This window comes from Chiloscyllium plagiosum, chromosome 11 (assembly GCF_004010195.1).
Source record: "Chiloscyllium plagiosum isolate BGI_BamShark_2017 chromosome 11, ASM401019v2, whole genome shotgun sequence".
Lineage (NCBI taxonomy): Eukaryota > Metazoa > Chordata > Chondrichthyes > Orectolobiformes > Hemiscylliidae > Chiloscyllium > Chiloscyllium plagiosum.
In genome coordinates this window covers 71,747,813-71,766,722 of record NC_057720.1, presented here as the reverse complement: position 1 = coordinate 71,766,722, position 18,910 = coordinate 71,747,813, and the positions used below count along the sequence as shown (strand labels likewise).

The following is an 18,910-nucleotide window of genomic DNA, read 5'->3' as shown; positions in this document are numbered from 1 at the left end:
AAAGTTAGCAGCATGGATATATTTGTGATAGTCATGCCACAGGATGCTCCAATGATTGCAACATTCAACTTTGCCAAGGAACAAGGGTGGGACATGCTAAGAGTGCTTTGGATAGGTCGTTCAAAACAGTCAAGTGTCACGAAGTAGCAGTTGGCTCAGTCAGTTTGTCAGTAATAGAACAGGAGGAGGTTATTTCAGTGTGCTATTGCCGGGCTCCATGCACATTGTGGCAAAGTCAAACTCATAGGGATCTGCTTAGAGCATCTAGACAGTGGGAATTGTGCCAGTGATTAGATGCTGGAGTTCAGCTTTTTGAAGCCAGCCTCGGAAAAAGCGAGTGAATATTTGGGAGGTAAGCTGGCAACAGAAAAGGCTAAGGAGATAGGACTATATCTGTATTAAGTCAATGCAACATAGCCTAGCCAAACCGTTCAATGCAATCTCAAACCAGGAAGATCAACTTAAAAAAGATCAGGTCTGGGAGCTCAAGAGCAGCACCCTTCACTTGAGCAGTGAAGCTGAAATTGTGCTGATAGTTAGATAGCTACGATCAGTCCCCAGAAACCCTGCGTACGTATTTCTGAAAGAAAAAGTTGAACTACCAGAACGTGGGCCACCACTACTACCACTGCCTGTGACAGAGAGGCTTTGATGGAGTTATGAGTCTAAATTTCAAATGTGGTGAGTTGGAATCCTTTGAGAAGTAGGCAAAATTTCAATGAGATTTGGTGACCCTTGGCATCAAAGAACTCTGGTTGATTTGATATGAAATCAGTGAAACCTACTTCTGCTATTTGATGTTCTCAAAAGGGGTGATTCGACGTTTCGGGCACAGGCCCTGCGCCCGAAACGTCGAATCTCCTGTTCCCTGGATGCTGCCTGACCTGCTGTGCTGTTCCAGCAATAAAGTTTCAACTTTGATCTCCAGCATCTGCAGACCTCACTTTCTCCTCTCAAAAGGGGTGCTCAACCACAGTATGTTTATTAATCCATGTTTACCTCATCTTAGTTCTGGATGCCAGAATGCAATTGTAAATAGATAAATAGTTGATTGTTTCACTTTCCTAACCTTGGAACATAAAGTATATTTGGTTTATTCTAAAGTATGTAATCTTGTTGGCCTAATCTCAAGTTGAAGCAAAACGAAAGGATGAATATTTGATGCAACGTATCTGGAACATAAGGATCTAAGCCAGTCATTACAAACATTGTCAATACTGAAGCCTTAAGTGCACCTCCAGCATCAATTATAATTTTAAAATGAATTCAACTTTCTCCTTCAGAGAATCCGAACCTTGAATCACAGAATCCTAATGAAAGTATACAAGAAAAAGAAAACCTATTTCAGAATGAAGGTGAGTACTTCCTTAATAAGCTGGTGCATACCCAATGGGTTGACGAGGAAGGGAGATTCACAAAAATGTTGTCTGGGATAGAGCATTTCATATGGAAAGAGGCTTTGTTAGCTCGAGTTACTTTCTTTTTGGAGCAGAGAGGGTTGAGGGGCGACTTGATAGAGGTGTATAAGATTAGGAGGGACATGGAAAGGGTGAATTGAAAGCAGCTGTTCCCATTGTGCAAGGTTCAATAAAGGAGAGAGATGGCCTAATTTTAACGTGAAAGGCAGGCAGTTTAGAGGAAATTTGAAGGAGAGCTTTTTCACAGGGTGCTAGGCAGGAAATCTCACAAAACACATGGGTAAGTACTTGAAATGTCATAACATTCGAGGGTTTGGATTTAGTGCAGGAAAGTGGGACTAGTGTACATAGTAGCATTTTCTTTGGTAGTACAGACTTGATGGGCTGGAGGCAGTCTTCTGTACTGGATGAACCTATGATTCTATAATTAATCTGCTTCTCTAAACAGGGACAGAGTGTTTTTAGGCCATCATCCACAAGTCAAGATTCCTGAAAGGAGACCACGCATATTATGCTGCACTGTAATGTCAATTTGACCTAAATTCTATTTATGGAGAATGCTTTAATGAAGATATTGGACAATGTTTTATATCATCAAATATTCTGGCAAAACTAACACTGCATCTGCATTTTCTGCTACAAATCAATTCACTCGTCATTAAAATTAGCATCTAATAACTTCTCTCAAAATATACCCAAAGTACTATAAATACATATTGCTCAGTTTGGTTTGCAATTTTGACTGGCTGACATTTAAACCTCATACAAGAAAGAAACCGAGACATTTTTCCCAGATTAAAGTTTAAACAAGTAATACCATCATTCTAAGAATGAAGTGCTCAATTAGAAAGTGTTTAAAATACTTCCAAAACTCAAGATCCCTTAAAGAAGTCATCTGATTGCATTTCATATTTCTCCTACAGCTTTATCAAGGGACGTTTGCGCAGGCAAGTATAGTTGCATTTCTAAGCTGATAATGCCACTAATATCTGCGCTGTTTTTAAATCTTCCACAATGATTCAACACAATTGTTAATATGTACATGGGTAATCTTTGAAGTCCACTGCAAAAGGAATATACTATCTGATATTATGCAGCAGTTTGATCTATTTCATGAACTGAAGCAAAACTGAAGGTGAACTGCAGATCCAAGAAAAACAACTAAAACAAATTTATAACATCTTTCAGTTCTAACTCAAGCTCTCTGGTGTATTCCAAGGTATATGAAGAGATGACATTTTATCACCGACACAACTGATAATCAAAAACAAAACTCAAATGTTAAAGATTGTAGTGAGAATACTTGAATATTTGCAAACTTCTTTGTGTTGAAATTCAATGTGGATTTCAGACACTACAATAGATCTTCATAGGATTTATTTCAAGTGAAGCATTACATGCAAAGATGATACGCCTTTGTAAGGCCTGTGCCATAAACATTAATCTTTCGCTCTGCACATGTGATCTGTAATTCTGATTTTCCAGCATACTTGGTACTTGAATATATTTTTGAAGTTTGTTCATCAAGATCATTCATTTGCAATACTGGAACTTTTTGGTCAACTAATCAAATATCCCATATGAAATGGACATATACCCCAAAACCTTTGATACAAACTTTAAATGCAACATTTGCTGTTTTGAAAATATGGATCTAGTTGTGTTTGTAGATCACAAATGTATAGAATTAAACTGAAATGTAACTTAGTTTGGGAGATGTTCTATTAAAAGAAACAGGACAATCAATTTGCAAGTGTGAAGTATTTTTAACAAAATGCATGGATTCAATCTGGAAAATAGCATCTTAGTAACTGTGACAGCAACCCAATTGTGATTTTGACATGCAAAAAATGAAATGTAATTGACTGTAATTTTCACGAAGTGTTTACTACTTACTTAATAACTTTGGGATGCAGCAAGTGTGTTATACTCTCCTCAAAATTGAGAGGATAGCTCTCAACTTCATTCAACAATGCCTATGTCAAAATGAAGTGCCAACTTTCATCAACAAACTGCACTCACCCCAAACACAACCTCAGCTAACATAAATGGATAATCTCTGTCAAACCCTGTTGAGTAATGGGTTTACTGAAGTCCAACATAGACTGGAAAGATTAGATTAGATTACTTGCAGTGTGGAAACAGGCCCTTCAGTCCAACAGGTCCACACCGACCCGCCGAAGCGCAACCCACCCAGACCCATTCACCCCTTCACCTAACAATTTAGCATGGCCAATTCACCTAACCTGCACATTTTTGGACTGTAGGAGGAAACCGGAGCACCCGGAGGAAACCCACGCAGACACGGGGAGATATTTGCTTTATACATACAGTTAATAGTCTAACAATTCAGTAAGTGGCTTAAAAACAAAATAAAACGTGAGGTTGAGGATAATGTTTCAAATCAAGTTCAAGAGATTCCCAAACGATATTCCAAATAAGATACGATGGATTGATCACTGATATCCACAGTCAGTGACTCTTCCCCCCTGCAATAAGTGCACGTAAAGGGGATCATTTTAAGCAAAACTTAGCGATCCTTCAACTCTGGTGGATCACTAGCAGAACACAAAAAACACTGCTCAATTTTTTAAAAATGCTGGACACTTTTGGGAGACAAATTCTACAGCTACTGACAGGAAACAAAAATGCACAGAACAAAGCAAAAACGCGACACAGAATGAGGTTTATTATAAACAGACTGGACAGAAGACACCTTGCCTTGAGCATGACACAAAATTATTTTTTAAACAATTAGCTCTGAGGACGTGGACATCACTGGCAAGTCTGCCAGTTATCATCAGTTCTGACTTGCCCTGAAAACCTGTTGGTGGGCTGCCAACTTGAACTGTGTTTGTGCAGGGGCTCACATGATTAGGGAGGAGACTCCAGCCATGATGAGGCAAATGACTTAACATTTCCAGATGATAGGATACATAGAAGGAAACTTGGGAAGTGGCGATGCTCCCGTGCACATGCTACCTATATCCTTCCAGGTGATATCGAATTACAGGTTTTGTAGATGCCGCTGAAAATGTTTCGAGCAGGTTGCTGCAGCATAGACTGCAGATACTATACACTTCAGCTATTTTATAAAGAGGTGAATGTCTGAATGAATAGATAATGTGCTAATCAAGATAACTGATTTGTCTTGGACTGTTTTGGGTTTTAGTAGTACAGCTATGCCCATCTAAATGGAAACTGAAAACCGACAGCAATTCAAAACACAGCTCTCTTTTCTTCCTCAAATTCCTTGTGAGTTGTATGATGAAAGATTCTATTTGTGTCTGCATGTCAAACGAACAAGCATAGCCAATATATTAGGCAAAAAATTTCCATCATAAAAGTGCAAACTGCCATTTGGTAGAACAAAACTTGAGTACTGTTGGAAAAAAAACACACTTTTCTTTCTTTCTTTTAAGAAAAATCTTAAACGTTGAAAGGTGAATGCTGCAATTTTTTTTTAAATCGCCAGAAGCTCTATTTTCAATGAAGCCTCAAATCAACACAGTAACAGGAAGTCAATTAGGAAATCTTTTAAAACAAATTCAGGAGTAAATTGCAGCAGCATGAATTCTCAAACAGTTTTTGGCCAAACGCAAACATGCACACTTATGCTCAGAACACATTATCAAACTTCTTTCATTCAGATGTTAAAAACGGTTGAGAATCACTGAGACTTGTCATGCCCAATCAAGCAAAATATGCCTTGCACAATTGTCCTGCAACTAACTAATTATCTGTAGTTCTTCAAATTCACTCAGAATGTCTTTCAATAAAATATTACAGCAAGGCGAGAAAAGAAAATTGCATAGTCTGTTGCCAATAGAGGGGAACAAAAATTATGGCAGTTTTCTCCATTTGCAACAAGTGACATGACTGATTGGTAGGGAAAATGGAAGAGGTCAATGAGCTTACCAGAAACCCCTTTTCTACAGAGGATTGTTGAGTCACCCAATAGGACTGATTTTGATAAGCATTTCAACCTATGTTATTTCACAGTAAGAACCAAAACGCTGTTGGGCTTACAAGTGAGAATTAATTTGTGATGTTCCAACCAGTGTCAGCTGAAAACCTCCAACCAGCAAATTCCATGAGTGTTTAAACATAGAGTACAGACTTTAACAACATTAATGCCCAAAACTATCCTGGCAGATGACATCAATACTCCGTTTTTGCACCACATGACTATCAATGTCATCACTAACGGTTATGGGAGAAACCAGAGTCGAATTCAGAGCAGCATACAAGAACTGTACTGCACTACCCTCAAGGATATTGGCTTAAGTGCAATTTTTCATGACAGAACACTGGCACTAATGCGTCAAATTGTGCCAACAAGAGTGGTGATGTTGTCTTGGCCATTTCCTAAATGAAATGGTGATGACATTTTTATTTTGACATCTGAAACAATTTGAAGAGGGACTCTGTTATCTTCTAAAAAGTGTATGGAGCACAAGTTCCATACCCACCCACTCTCTAACCCCAAAAATCCAAGCTGTCTCTCCAACACCAGAAAATAAACATAACAAGAAATATTGGAATACAGACTATGACTAAAAAAAAAGAGCCTAGTGTTCCAAAAAGACAAAATTACCAATGCTTCTTACTTCTTAATTGCTTGGTTATTCCAATCCCAAGGACTATTTTGACTGATGATTTGCTTAAGGTTGAACATGGAGAAAATGAGGACTGTAGATGCTGGAGATCAGAGAAGGGAGTATGGTGCTGGAAGAGCACAGCAGGTCAGGCAGCATCCGAGGAGCAGGAAAATTGACGTTTAGGGCATAAGCCCTTCATCAGGAATGAGGCTTGTAGGCCAGGAGGTGCTGAGAGATAAATGGGAAGGGGTTAGGGCTGGGGGGACAGTGACAGAGAGAGAGAGAGAGAGAGAGAGAGAGAGAGAGAGAGACTCACTGAAATCCTTGTAGAGAGAGGAGGAGAGCCTCTTCAAGGTAGGTAACCTTGGAAGAGGCTTCGCAGTAAGGTTAAAATCAACCAGGAAAAAATGTATGAAATGTTCCATGCTCATGTCTGTAGCTGAAGTTAATCTCTTGGATATTGTGCTTGAAAGCTAACGTGGAAGTGCTGATTTTATAGGAGGAGAGCAAATTGATTTCACTGCAAAGAGTACTTTTAGAATCAAAAGTGGAGGAGTTAGCATTGCTGCCTCAAAATAGCAAGAACCAGCCTCGGGTGACTATCTGTGTGGAGTTTATATGTTCTCCCCTTGTCTACATGAGTTTCCTCTGGATGCTCCAGTTTCCTCCCAGTCCAAACATGTACAGGCTATGTGGATTGGCCATGCTAAATTTCCCCAGAGTGTCCAATGATATGTAGGCTAGGTGGATTCACCACGGGAAACATGGGGTTATAGAGATGGAGTGGGTGGGTCTCGATGGTATACTCTTCAGAGGGTCAGTAAAGACTCGATGGTCTGAACAGCCTGTCTCTGTACTGTAGAGATTTCATGATTCTAAGGCAGGAAGCAATTTCCTGTGCTATTTTCAATCCATAATCCAATAAGTGTACTTTGTTTGAGCCACACAGATGATAGAAAAAATAGTCCCCTGAAGTGAAACGCTGTGAAGTGACACATAAACACTCTCAAACAATTTCTGTTCCTGATGTCTCCCTCCGTGCTTGGATCTGAGAATGTGTCCTCCCTTTTTATTATAAGAGAGTAAATTTCCTCTAAGCAGAAATAGGAAGAGAAGCCTTAGATAGAATCACTATAAGCATTTAAACGAAGTTTATCTTTTTATAAAAAAATCAGTGCACTCCCTTTCGATTCCGTAGCCAACCTCAGTGGTCAACAATCCAAAATGCTCTTGCCAAAACAATCCAATTTTCAACAAGATGAAATCCATGATCACGTTGTTGGTGCATGCTGCAAGATGAATCAACACCATCATGTTGCAAGCACTATCTGGTAGATTTATTGCCACTATTCTCTTTCCTGGTCGGATCTACAAGGCTTGCTTGGGTTTATGTATTTAAGGAATACCACTTGGTAGTTTACTAAGAGTCTCTTGCCTTGTTAATTGCATGATAGCAACCAGGTATATGTTACATTAATATATGATTGGCATTATAGAAATTGTGAGGAAGACCTGGATGGTAGGACTTACTCCTTCAAAAGCTGAAGTTATTCTCCCATCAAGTCCATATAATATCATTAGAATGGGTGGGATTTCAGGATGACTTCAGCATTGACCCTTTCAGGCCCTTACACAACAGCGTGCCTTCCTGAGTTCAAATGGGAAGAGTGCAAAATGTGGCCTCTATACCATTCACTTCACTGGAAATCTCAGCCACAACACCATCAATATATTTTGTTTTAAGTACAAACTGCCGACTAATACTCAATGTTCCAGCTGGTATTATTCAAAACAGTAACGAGTATTCCTACACATAACCAAGGAAGGTGGACAATCCATATGAGGTACTTACAGTACAATTGGAAAGGCTGAACAATATTATAAAAACTTGGAAGCAGACACAACATTGCCATTGAATTGATTAATACAACTCCTGAAGCCCATCTTCAAACAACTCGTGTGTAGTCCAAACTTCCAACACATCGAGAGGCTAACCCTGGAATGTGGCTTCCAAATTAAGGATGATATTAGTTATATGATGAGCATGGCCCAGCGTAGACTTCGCATAACTGATCTTTTTTTTTTTCATAATTCAGAATTTCTTGAGAGAATGTTAAGGTGTGTTGATGCAACAATTTGCATTTATCTAGCACCTTTAAAACAGAAGTGAGCTGATGGTGGTTTCAGGAATAGTAAAAGAAAAGATTGGACAGGAGATGTCAGGTGAACTGATCAAAAACAAAGGTGCGTATTTCAAGGTGCATGACAGAAGCAGTAGAGAGGTGGAATAGTTTAGAAAGGCATTTCCAGAGTTTAAGGTCAAGACAGCTGAAGCCAAAGCCATCAATGATAGAGCAATTAAAATTAGGTCTGTACAAGAAGCCAGAATTGAAGCACAGAAATCAGTATGCTAAACATATATCATCATTTTGTGGTCATCATCACATCATCAAAACAAGGGCTACAGAATACACAAAAAGCACCAGGGTTTTGTTTTCAATTGATCACGCTGTTTGATAAAGAGTCCATCATGATTTTGAACTGATTCAGATTTGACCAGGAATCTGCTTGAACCAATTGATTACAGAATGAGCTGACAGAGGAAGTGATGGAAGCTGGTACAATTGCAACATTTAAGAGGCATTTGGATAGGTATATGAATAGGAAAGGTTTGGAGGATATGGGCCGGGTGATGGCAGGTGGGACTAGATTGGGTTGGATATCTGGTCAGCATGGATGGGTTGGACCGAAGGGTCTGTTTCCATGCTGTACATCTCTAAGACTCTATGACCTCATTAATTTTGCTCAAGTTTAGTGAACTGTCTTTTAGACGTAACAACGGGTCTTCTCAGAAGAGGCTGGGAAATACTGGTACAGCAAAGTACGCATTTCCCAAGATAATGAATATGGTGATTCATGCCACGTCTGACCCAATCAGCTCTATAATCAAAGTGTCATGGCTCCCTGAGCAGCTAATTTGGTGGAATTTCTAGAGTGAGTCATCCACATTCTAGAGTCACAATCTTTTAACTAATTCCAGCATTGGTCAACCACAAAAAGTGCAGATTCAGATTTCTCAGATTCTTACTGTCACAGGGGACAAGCTTATTGAATTGTGGGAATGCAGAAATTAAGTTTTAAAACATGCTCTAATTTAACTTAGTTTTGCTTGATAGATATTTTAAACGTAACAATTCATTGCTTCAGCTTTTCAAAATGCTCAGAGGTGCATTTTCCTGCAACATTTGCAGGTTTTACAAAATTTCAACAGTCTCTTATATACTACACCTTTAATGAACTAGAGACAAGCATCTGCATTTCCGTGTTCATGCAATTGTTGATCCAGCAGATAGAAAAACATTAGCTCTAGACACAGCTAACTGAAAAGAAGGGTATAACATAACCTCAAGAGAATGCTGCTGCAAATCTGAAGGACTGAATTTTAGTGAGAGAGTTCGGACCCCAACATGGATGAAAATCTGGGCCCAATGACTGCACTTGCCAGCAGCACTTTGGCACTCAATGCTGGGGAATTAATCCTTGCATGACTTTACCATCCCGGAAGCTGGCAAAATTCTGAAAATGGAACTGAAATCTCAAAATTATGAAAAGCAAATTGCACAACACTCTAGACTCACCGTAAATTTGTCTTCACAAACTCCCGTCAAAAAAGATCTTCGCACAATTCATTCAATCTTATTTTGCACATTTCCTCTAAATCTACACCTTCCGTTAGGTGACAGCACAGCTGAATACAACAGCTAAAGATAACAACAGCAACTATTCGACTGAGTGAAAAGACTAAAGGAAAAGAAGATCACTGACATTAGGGAAGAAATGGGAGAAGTCTTTGCAGTCATCAGTCATGGAAAGAATCAAAGTCAAGAATTTTAATTGACCATTGAAAACTGTTCCAAGGGCAGACTATTAAGGACTCGCTGGATATGGCCTTTGCATCACATTTTACATAAATATGGTACTCAACTAATAAAATTGAATGGTATTAAAAAGTATTAATACTAAATGAAATTAATTTTGTGGTTTTAGAAGGAATTAAAACTCCATAATAAAAAAATAGTTCGGGTGGATGATAACTTTTCAAGGGTTCTTAGGGAGATAACACTATACAGTGAAGATCCACATCCCATACACTAAGGCAGCTCATTGTACTCTTCCATGGTGCTCAGACTGGAAAAGGGCTAAAGTAGCACATGGTTTTTCTTTTAAAAATTGACAAGACAACAGATCTGTTAAAATACACTCCTATTAATTTGACAACAGGAGTAGGAGATATGTTCAGCAGAATTGTTAGCAATGCAAGAGACAATTGCTGGGATTGACAGAGACATATTAGGAACCATCAATATGGCTTCATAAATAAAAACTTAAAAATCAAACTGTATGGTTTTGAAGTTGGTGGATGAGTGGTGCCTAGTAAACATTCTCTACCTAGATGTTAAGAAAGTTTTTGATAAATTACTGTACTAAAGGATTCATTGTAGGACTGAACCCTCTGATAATGGTGGCCACATACTGGGCTATATTAAGGAATGGTTGGCAAGAGATGGGCAAAATACGGTTACAGCTATGGATCAGGATCTTTTTAAGAGACCCACAGGCGTCAGTCATTGGATCACAGTTCCGTTGTACTATTATTAATACTCCTAGCATCAGTGCTGGGGTCACAATCCACCAGTCGTGACCCTGTAACCTGTGAGAATGTTCGGAGTGTCAATTCATAATTGGAGATTGGGAGATTGGCCTTGTGTAACAGATTGTATTTAACTTGCAATTCTCCCTTTTTAAGGAGGATTTGAAAATTTGAAAATCTCCTCCTGTCTTCTCCAGTAGTGTGGAGTACATCTCACCTGGGTCTTATCTAAATTTAAGCCTAAAAGTGATAACATATCCTCCGTTTGAATTGTAATTTGTTCAAGTCTGTCACAGCCCTGTTCCCTGATTTCTACACCTGCATCCTTCTTACCTATCGTGAATACAGACGTAAAGTACTCATTTAGACTTGACCTGCGGATTCCAGCTGCACCTACTATTGCTACTTATTTCTGTAATGGGCCCACTTTTTCCTATGCATTTAGATGTTCTTTTACTTTAATCACCGATGTTTCTTTGTGCTCTCTCTTCCCCTTCCTCATTTCTTTTTTCAAAAAGACAAGCACAAAAAAAATAAACAAGTATTGTCATTAAATTCTAACTATCCATTTACTGCAGTGCATCTTATAGATGAGCAACTGCAGAAACAAATTGTTAGTGAAAACAAATAAGGCGAGATACTGGGACAAGATTTCCTCATTGCTGCAATTAATGATAGTCAATAAAATTCTTGTGATCAGTATTCTACTCCATCACACACTGCACACAAACATTTGCTCATCATTTCTGTGCTGGACTGAGAATTGATGTGCGACATAGAAGGACAGAGTTTTTATTACATTGATGCATCACATCAAAACAAATGCTTTAAATCCCATACGCATACTCAATAAAAATCATTGTAACTCGTGTGAAGTGTATAAGTTAACAGGGGAATATGAAACACTTGAAAACTTAAGAGCGTTACTTTTCAACTACATTTCAACTGTGTTCATTCCCAGCAATATTAGTATGGTGAATATCGTTGAGGAAACATCCTCTTTGTTATGATTATGCTCGGATCTCTGTAGTTCTAACAAAAACCATAAATATTTTAGCTCTGTCTGCTATCAAAGCAGTGGATTCCTCTTAAGGTTTCTGCCACAGGAACCTTCCCAGGAGATATCTTGCCTAGGTGAGGTTAACAGTGAAGAAATACTCAATCAAGCACTTTGTCCACGAACAGTAGACTCCATTATAGAGAATTAACTCTCAGTAGAGAATTAACTTTTCCATTACATTCTCAAGCATAAGGAAAGCCGAGCAATAAATTTTAGAGGATTAAATAAGTGGGACAAAGGTTCACTCCTTTATGACATCAAATTCAGAAATCTCTAAACAAAAGGTTTAGAAGGAGGTTAAAGACCCACTTTGTCATAATGCAATATATGAAAAGTCTAAATCAATGTATAATTGACCAGCTCTTCCAAATTCAGAAAAAAACTAGTGAAACAGTAAGTCTTCAGAATGAAAACTGCGCATCAAATACACTAAGTCTTTTGGGCTCGTTGGATTAGATTAGATTACTTACAGTGTGGAAACAGGCCCTTCGGCCCAACAAGTCCACACCGACCCGCCGAAGCGCAACCCACCCATACCCCTACCTTTACCCCTTACCTAACACTACGGACAATTTAGCATGGCCAATTCACCTGGCCTGCACATCTTTGGACTGTGGGAGGAAACCGGAGCACCCGGAGGAAACCCACGCAGACACGGGGAGAATGTGCAAACTCCACACAGTCAGTCGCCTGAGGCGGGAATTGAACCCGGGTCTCTGGCGCTGTGAGGCAGCAGTGCTAACCACTGTGCCACCGTGCCGCCCATGGTGGTAAACATTTAAGCATCTTACTGAGTGGAGGGAGCTGATTAGTGAGGTGGTTTTTATAGTTCAGGTAGGGAGGAAGGAAGCAGGTATGCTATCTCTGAGAAGAGCTCCCAACCTACAAATAAACATTTGAAATAAAATGAGTTGCCCTCTCCCGTATGCCTGCCAATGCCAACCCTATTATACCATAGCAATATTATGGTCAGTTAGGCTCTGCTTGTCAATGCATCACTAAAGTCAATTGTGCAAGAATATATTGGCAAAGACTATGGTGCTCCATCTGTTCAAATCCACTGGCCCTTACCAGAAGCTTTCCAGAATGGCATGATTTCCAACAAATGCTTCCCATGTGTCCTCTTGGCTATTCTAGAGCAGACCAGACCAGCAAAACCATGGAACAAGCCAGAAATGCAAATTTATCAGCCTGTGCCAATTCCCAAGGATGCTTTACCCACTCATTCCATACGTTGCTTGCAATGGAATCTCTCTTGGATGTAAAACATACTCTGCATAACTGGAGAATCTTGGCTCCAGAGGAGTCAGAACTGAAGCACTGCTGTAGCAGCAAGTAAACAGAATGAAAAAATACTCATTACTATAATCATTTCAAAAGGCTGTAAAAAAAAAAACACCTTCCCTAAAAACTCTGTTCCATTAAAAAAATTCATCTGAGACACAAAACTTTTGCCTGTGACAATTTATGTTTGAGACATAATGTTGAAAATTTAAAGCAACCTACTTGAGAACGCTTGCTTCAAGTTATTGTAACAGTGCATACAGTATTGCTCAAACACTGCTGCAAACATACGGTAGCCTTAGCATTCGCAAAGCAGTGTGTAGCTAAACATTCTTTAATGCTGTGAATTCCTTGTGGGATATTAATAATTCCTAAGCTACTCAACAGAAAGTAACAGTTTTATTTGCATGCACCAATGTTAGATATGATTACAGCTATTTTCATCTCTCGCAGTGTTTAATAGTGCATACTGTGAACGGAGGTCCTCTGAGAATCTAACAACAGTTTCTAAGCAAATTACAACCATGCAATAGTGACTGGTTCAATGCTACAGGTGGTAGAACTGGCAAGTGCTTTCATTCATCTCATGCTGATAGCTTTCCATTAAAGACAGAAAAGTCTTGAATTTATGCCAGTGAAATATAACTTAAGACATGTGAAAACACACCCAAAAAAACCTCCAAGTTTACTCATACCACAGTGGATCAGTTTTCTCCTAAAATAGCTCCATAATACCTTTTTAAGGAACGCATAAGGACAGAGATGGTTTTTGATAAAGTCAAAGAGTAACTAGTTTTCTACTGGGGGCTGCTGGCTTCACTTGCATATGTGGAGATAGATATTCTCAAGTTTTATTCAATCACCTTTGGGAATTAAGAGGCATTTGCACAACATGTTCTCTGAGGGAAGTAATTTGTCAGAATGGAATCCAAAATAGAATGTGAATGCAGTGTAGAAGTATTAGATTTCATTACCTATATTAGACTGATTTATCTCATTATTGCCTCTGCGCAAAGATATTCAAATATTTTACTTAACACAGAAAATATAGTCCAGGTTTGTTCAGTCTCCTCAATGAGAATCCTCTCATGCGAACCTTTCCCCTAGCCTCTGCCTATTGCAGGAATGTAGTGTTAATTTGGTCCTCAATGAAGAGATTGGACAAGCAGTCTAATGAAACCAGGACTTTCCTTGTCTGAGCTCAGTAAAATATATGCATATCTTTGCAGAGAAGCAAATATGAGATGAATCAAGCAAATACAGGTCATGACCTCTAATGCTTCTCTTATGAGATTGAAGCTTCTGATAACAGAACCAAAAAACGTTCAGCTGCGAATTAGTTCAAAGCTTACAGGTTACTGATGGATTTGTATCTTACAGAAGACCAGACACTGCTAGTATCTGGATTTTAAGACCATTGCTGTTTAGCAAATCTAAGTTAGAAGTCACACAACACCAGGTCATGGTCCAACAGGTTTATTTCAAGTCACAAGCTTTCGGAGTGTAGCCCCTTTGTCAGGTGAAGTGAGAGAGAAGCACACAGGTGCAGAATTTATAGGCAGAGATCAAAAGATCATACAAACAGCGTGAGTGGAGTGTTAAATAATAAGTCTCTGCATGTGATCAAAAGTGTTAAACGGTGTGAGTAAAATGTCAACAGCTGAATAACCGGCGAAGGGACGACCTATAATCCAATTAAATGAGGCAGAGAGATAATTATAAAAAGTTAAAAATAAGATGGTGCTGGAGACAAATCAAATGGCTGGAATAACATGATAGGAATAAGAGTTGCATGCTGAGGGTCTAACCAAAGTGACAAGTAATCCAAAACTGAACAAACTAATTAAGGTAGCAAGATCATAACAATTCATCAAGGTGACAGTGTCAAAACAGGACAGTGAGGAAGATTTTACAGATACAGAACAGTGTGGTGGGGTCACATGTAGCGCAACGTGAACCCAAGATCACAGCTGAGGCTGTCTTCATGGGTACGGAACTTGGCTCTCAGTTTCTGTTTGGTGATTCTGCATTGTTGTGTGTCTTAAAGGCCGCCTTGGAGGATGTGTACCCGAAGACTGGAGGCTGAATGTTCTTGACCACTGAAGTGTTCCCGACTGGGAAGCATCACCCCTGTCTAGCAAATGCTGCACAGTCTCCATTCATCTGTTGTCATAGAGTCTGCATGGTCTCGCCCGATATAACATGTCTCAGGGCATCCTTGCCTGCAGCATATGAGGTAGACAACTCGTATGATTCAACCAATAGACAACTGGGCCAATGATGTCTAACTCATACACTGCAGGAAGGATGCTCCGAGGCGTGGTATATTAGTGAGACCATGCATACACTACAACAACGGATGAATGGACATGGTGCAGCAAAAGCCAGACAGGGGTGTTCCTTCCCAGTCAGGAACACTTCAGTGGTCAAGAACATTCAGCCTCCAATCTTCAGGTAAGGATCCTCCAAGATGCAGACTTCAAGATGCATAATAATGCAGAATCGCCAAACAGAAACTGATAGCTAAGTTCCGTACCCATGAAGACAGCCTCAACTGTGATCTTGGGTACATGTTGCACTACACGCGACCCCACCACACTGTTCGATATCTGTAAAATCCTCCTCCCTGTCCAGCTTTGCTACTATCACCTTGATGAATTGTGATAACCTTGCTACCCTAATTACAGTTTTGGATTACTTGTTACATTGGTTAGAATCTCAGCATGCGGTTCTTATACCTATCATGTTATTCCCTCCATTCAGTTTGTCTCCAGCACCACCTTATTTTTAATTTTTTGTAATTATCTCTCTGCTTCATTAATTGGATTATAGGTAATCCCTTTGCTGCTGACACTTTACTCACATCGTCCGACACTTTTCATCACCTGCCGAGACTTATTATTCAACTCTCCAATCACACTGTTTGTTTGATCTTTTGATCTCTCTGCCTATAAATTCTGTATCTGTGTGCTTCTCTCTCACTTCATCTGATGAATAGGACTACGCTCTGAAAGCTTGCGCTTTCAAATAAACCTGTTGGACTATAACCTGGCATAGTGTGACTTCTGACTTCTTCCACCCTATTCCAACACTGACATCTCCACATCATTGCAAATCTAGCTCTTTCATTGAAAATAACTGTTTGGGCAACAATCTCCAAATTAGCAAACTATACGAAATTATATGAGAGCATTGGGACTGTTATTGCTGATCAAATTTTACAAACTGATTCAGGTGTATAAAGGCATTCAGCCGTTATTGTTTAAAAGAGTGCAAGGAAAAAAACATGTTTTAACTTAGACAAGAGCAATGTTATATTTGCTGACTCAGCAAACACTAAAAACAAATGATTGCTTACAAAAGGAGTAGTATCATCAGTGGAAACAAAACAGACTTGAATTTTCTGGTGCATAGGTGCATATTGATTTATGACCATAGAACATTACAGCGCAATACAAGCCATTTACTCCTCGCTGACCTGTGGAACCAATCTGAAGTCTATCTATCCTACACTATTTCATTTTCATCCATATGTTTATCCAATGACTAGTTATATGCCCTTAAACATAGAGAGTCTACTACTGTTGCAGGTAATGCATGCCACGCCCCTATTACTCTGAGTAAAGAAACTAGCTCTGACATTTGTCCTATTTCTGCCCCTCAATTTACAGCAAGGTCCCCTCGTGCTAGCCATCACCAATTGAGGAAAAAGACTCTCACTGTCCACCCTATCTAACCCTGTGATTATCTTATAATGAGGTGATGGTGGCCAGAGCAAATCAGGGTTTTATGGATATGGATCGGAACGTTTTCTTGAAGATGAAAGACATTTGTACGTAGGCCTCAGTAGAATATTGTTCAGTTTATATCTCCTGACATGTTGAGGCTCTGTAATATAAGCATTTGCAGGGATGACACACAAGATTAATGTCCAGGTTTAGCTAGAAAGGACAAGTGGGTCACAATTTTAGGTGGGGTAAAGTTAGAACTAATGATGGGAGATGGTTCTCTACTCCGCAAGGAAAGGACCTGCGGAAAAACATTATGCACCAACCACTAAATTTCTTCAAAGATAAGCCTGATTTCTTTTTGGCCAGAACAGAGATCACTTCATCGAAAATACAGCATAAGATTTATTAGGTTAGGCTGCTCTCCTAGAATATGATGCCATCAGGTAAAGGGCTCAAGAAAGGAATTGGTCAGGGGTTAGTTTTTTCATTCACCCTTACCAGCTGATGATGTAACTTTCAGGCATGATGAAGAGTATTTATATTGTAATACACGAGCTATTGCAGCTGTATGGGACAAGCCAAGTGGACCAGTTTTTTTTTGAATGATTCATGGTATGTGGGCATCTCTGGCAGGGCCAGCATTTCTTGCCCATCCATAATTGTACTTGAGATGATGGTGCCGAGCTGACCTCTTAAAAGTCTGCAGACTTCGGTTGAGGAACACCCACAGAACTGAATGGGAAAGAGTTCCAGGATTTTAAGGCAGTGATAATGAAGGGGCAGCAATATATTTCCAAGTCAGGATGGTAAATGGCTTGGAGGCGAACTTGCAAGGAGGTGGCATTCCCTTGTATGTGCCGCCCTTGTCCTTCTAGATGGTAATGGTTTTGGATTTGGAAGATGCTGTTCAAAGAATCTACCCTTTTTTGTCATCATCAGCCATGATACTCTGGCTGACATTGAAATGCAGTCCAACTATTTCCAGAAGATTAACAGCAAGAACACAGTGGCACAGTGGTTAGCACTGCTGCCTCACAGCGCCAGAGACCCGGGTTTAATTCCCACATCAGGCAACAGTCTGTGTGGAGTTTGCACATTCTCCCCGTGTCTGCGTGGGTTTCCTCCGGGTGCTCCGGTTTCCTCCCACAGTCCAAAAATGTGCAGGTCAGGTGACTTGGCCACTACAGGTAAATTGCCTGTAGTGTTAGGTAGGGGAATGGGTCTGGGTGGGTTGCTCTTCAGAGGGTCAGTGTGGACTTGTTGGGCCGAAGGGCCTGTTTCCACACTAAGTAATCTAAACAGTAAAGAAAATCATGAACAGCAGGAATAAAAGAAGTCTCAATGCTTAAATATACAATTCAAATTTGAAAATGACTTGGCTTTTCTTGCTGCAAACTTCATTTATTTTCAGAATGATAAGGTATTGAAAAGCTGTGTGATGATACTGAAATCAATCCTAAAGGCTTGCCTATAAAAACCAGTTTAATTAGTCCTACTCACTTCTATAATTTGATTTTTTTTTACTTTCCCTGTTATAATTCAGCTTAAAAGCAGTATCAGGAGCTACACACATGAAGGCAGTTTCAAATGCTGGCTGGAAATTAAATTGGCTTGATTCAGTGAAACGAGCTTAGACTCGGGAAATTACATTTGTTAGTCCAATGGATGGAAAAGCTTGAATCGGAATCAAATGCGTAAATTGCTTTTATTAACATGTCAGAGAAGACACAATCAAAACTCTTAATTTGATACAAAATTTGTTGAAACACAGAGATGTAGATATCCCATTTTAGACAATGTTCAGGCAAATAAAATTACAATGTAAAATTCTACACTTGTACAAGTAAGATTATGTTTTAATAATTATGATATCAAAAGTGCAAGAAACATCTGAACTCGCACAGCAAAAAAAAATCAAACGTACAAACCAAAGTAGCTGCAAAAAAGACTAAAGGGAATAGATTCACTTCCATCTGTCTGCTCTATTTGTCCCTTTAAGCCTTTTTTTTTCTGATGAGCTAAATATATGCTTTTGCTCCCAATGACAGCAGCTGTGAATGTCCAAGACTTCACAGTATTATACCAGTCATTTTCACATCATATTCCAGTGCTGCTGCCAGCTCCCAGTCTGTCTTCCTTTGAGCCCCATTCTACAGCAGCAGCAA

At 39.4% G+C, this 18,910-nt stretch overlaps 1 protein-coding gene and 1 long non-coding RNA gene across 4 annotated transcripts in view; one reads left to right on the top strand and one right to left on the bottom strand.

Annotated features, from left to right (window-relative positions):
- Positions 1 to 18,910, bottom strand: part of dennd1b (DENN/MADD domain containing 1B) — a 299,799-nt gene that overhangs the window by 173,271 nt on the left and 107,618 nt on the right. The gene's annotated exons all lie outside the window — the stretch shown is intronic.
- On the top strand, positions 194 to 2,412 carry LOC122554556. 2 transcript variants are annotated; one of them, XR_006313022.1, is made up of 3 exons: positions 194 to 352; positions 1,284 to 1,355; positions 1,867 to 2,412. It is a non-coding gene; the product is annotated as an uncharacterized LOC122554556 (long non-coding RNA). The 2 variants fall into 2 exon arrangements; XR_006313023.1 differs by having other exon boundaries at positions 194 to 681.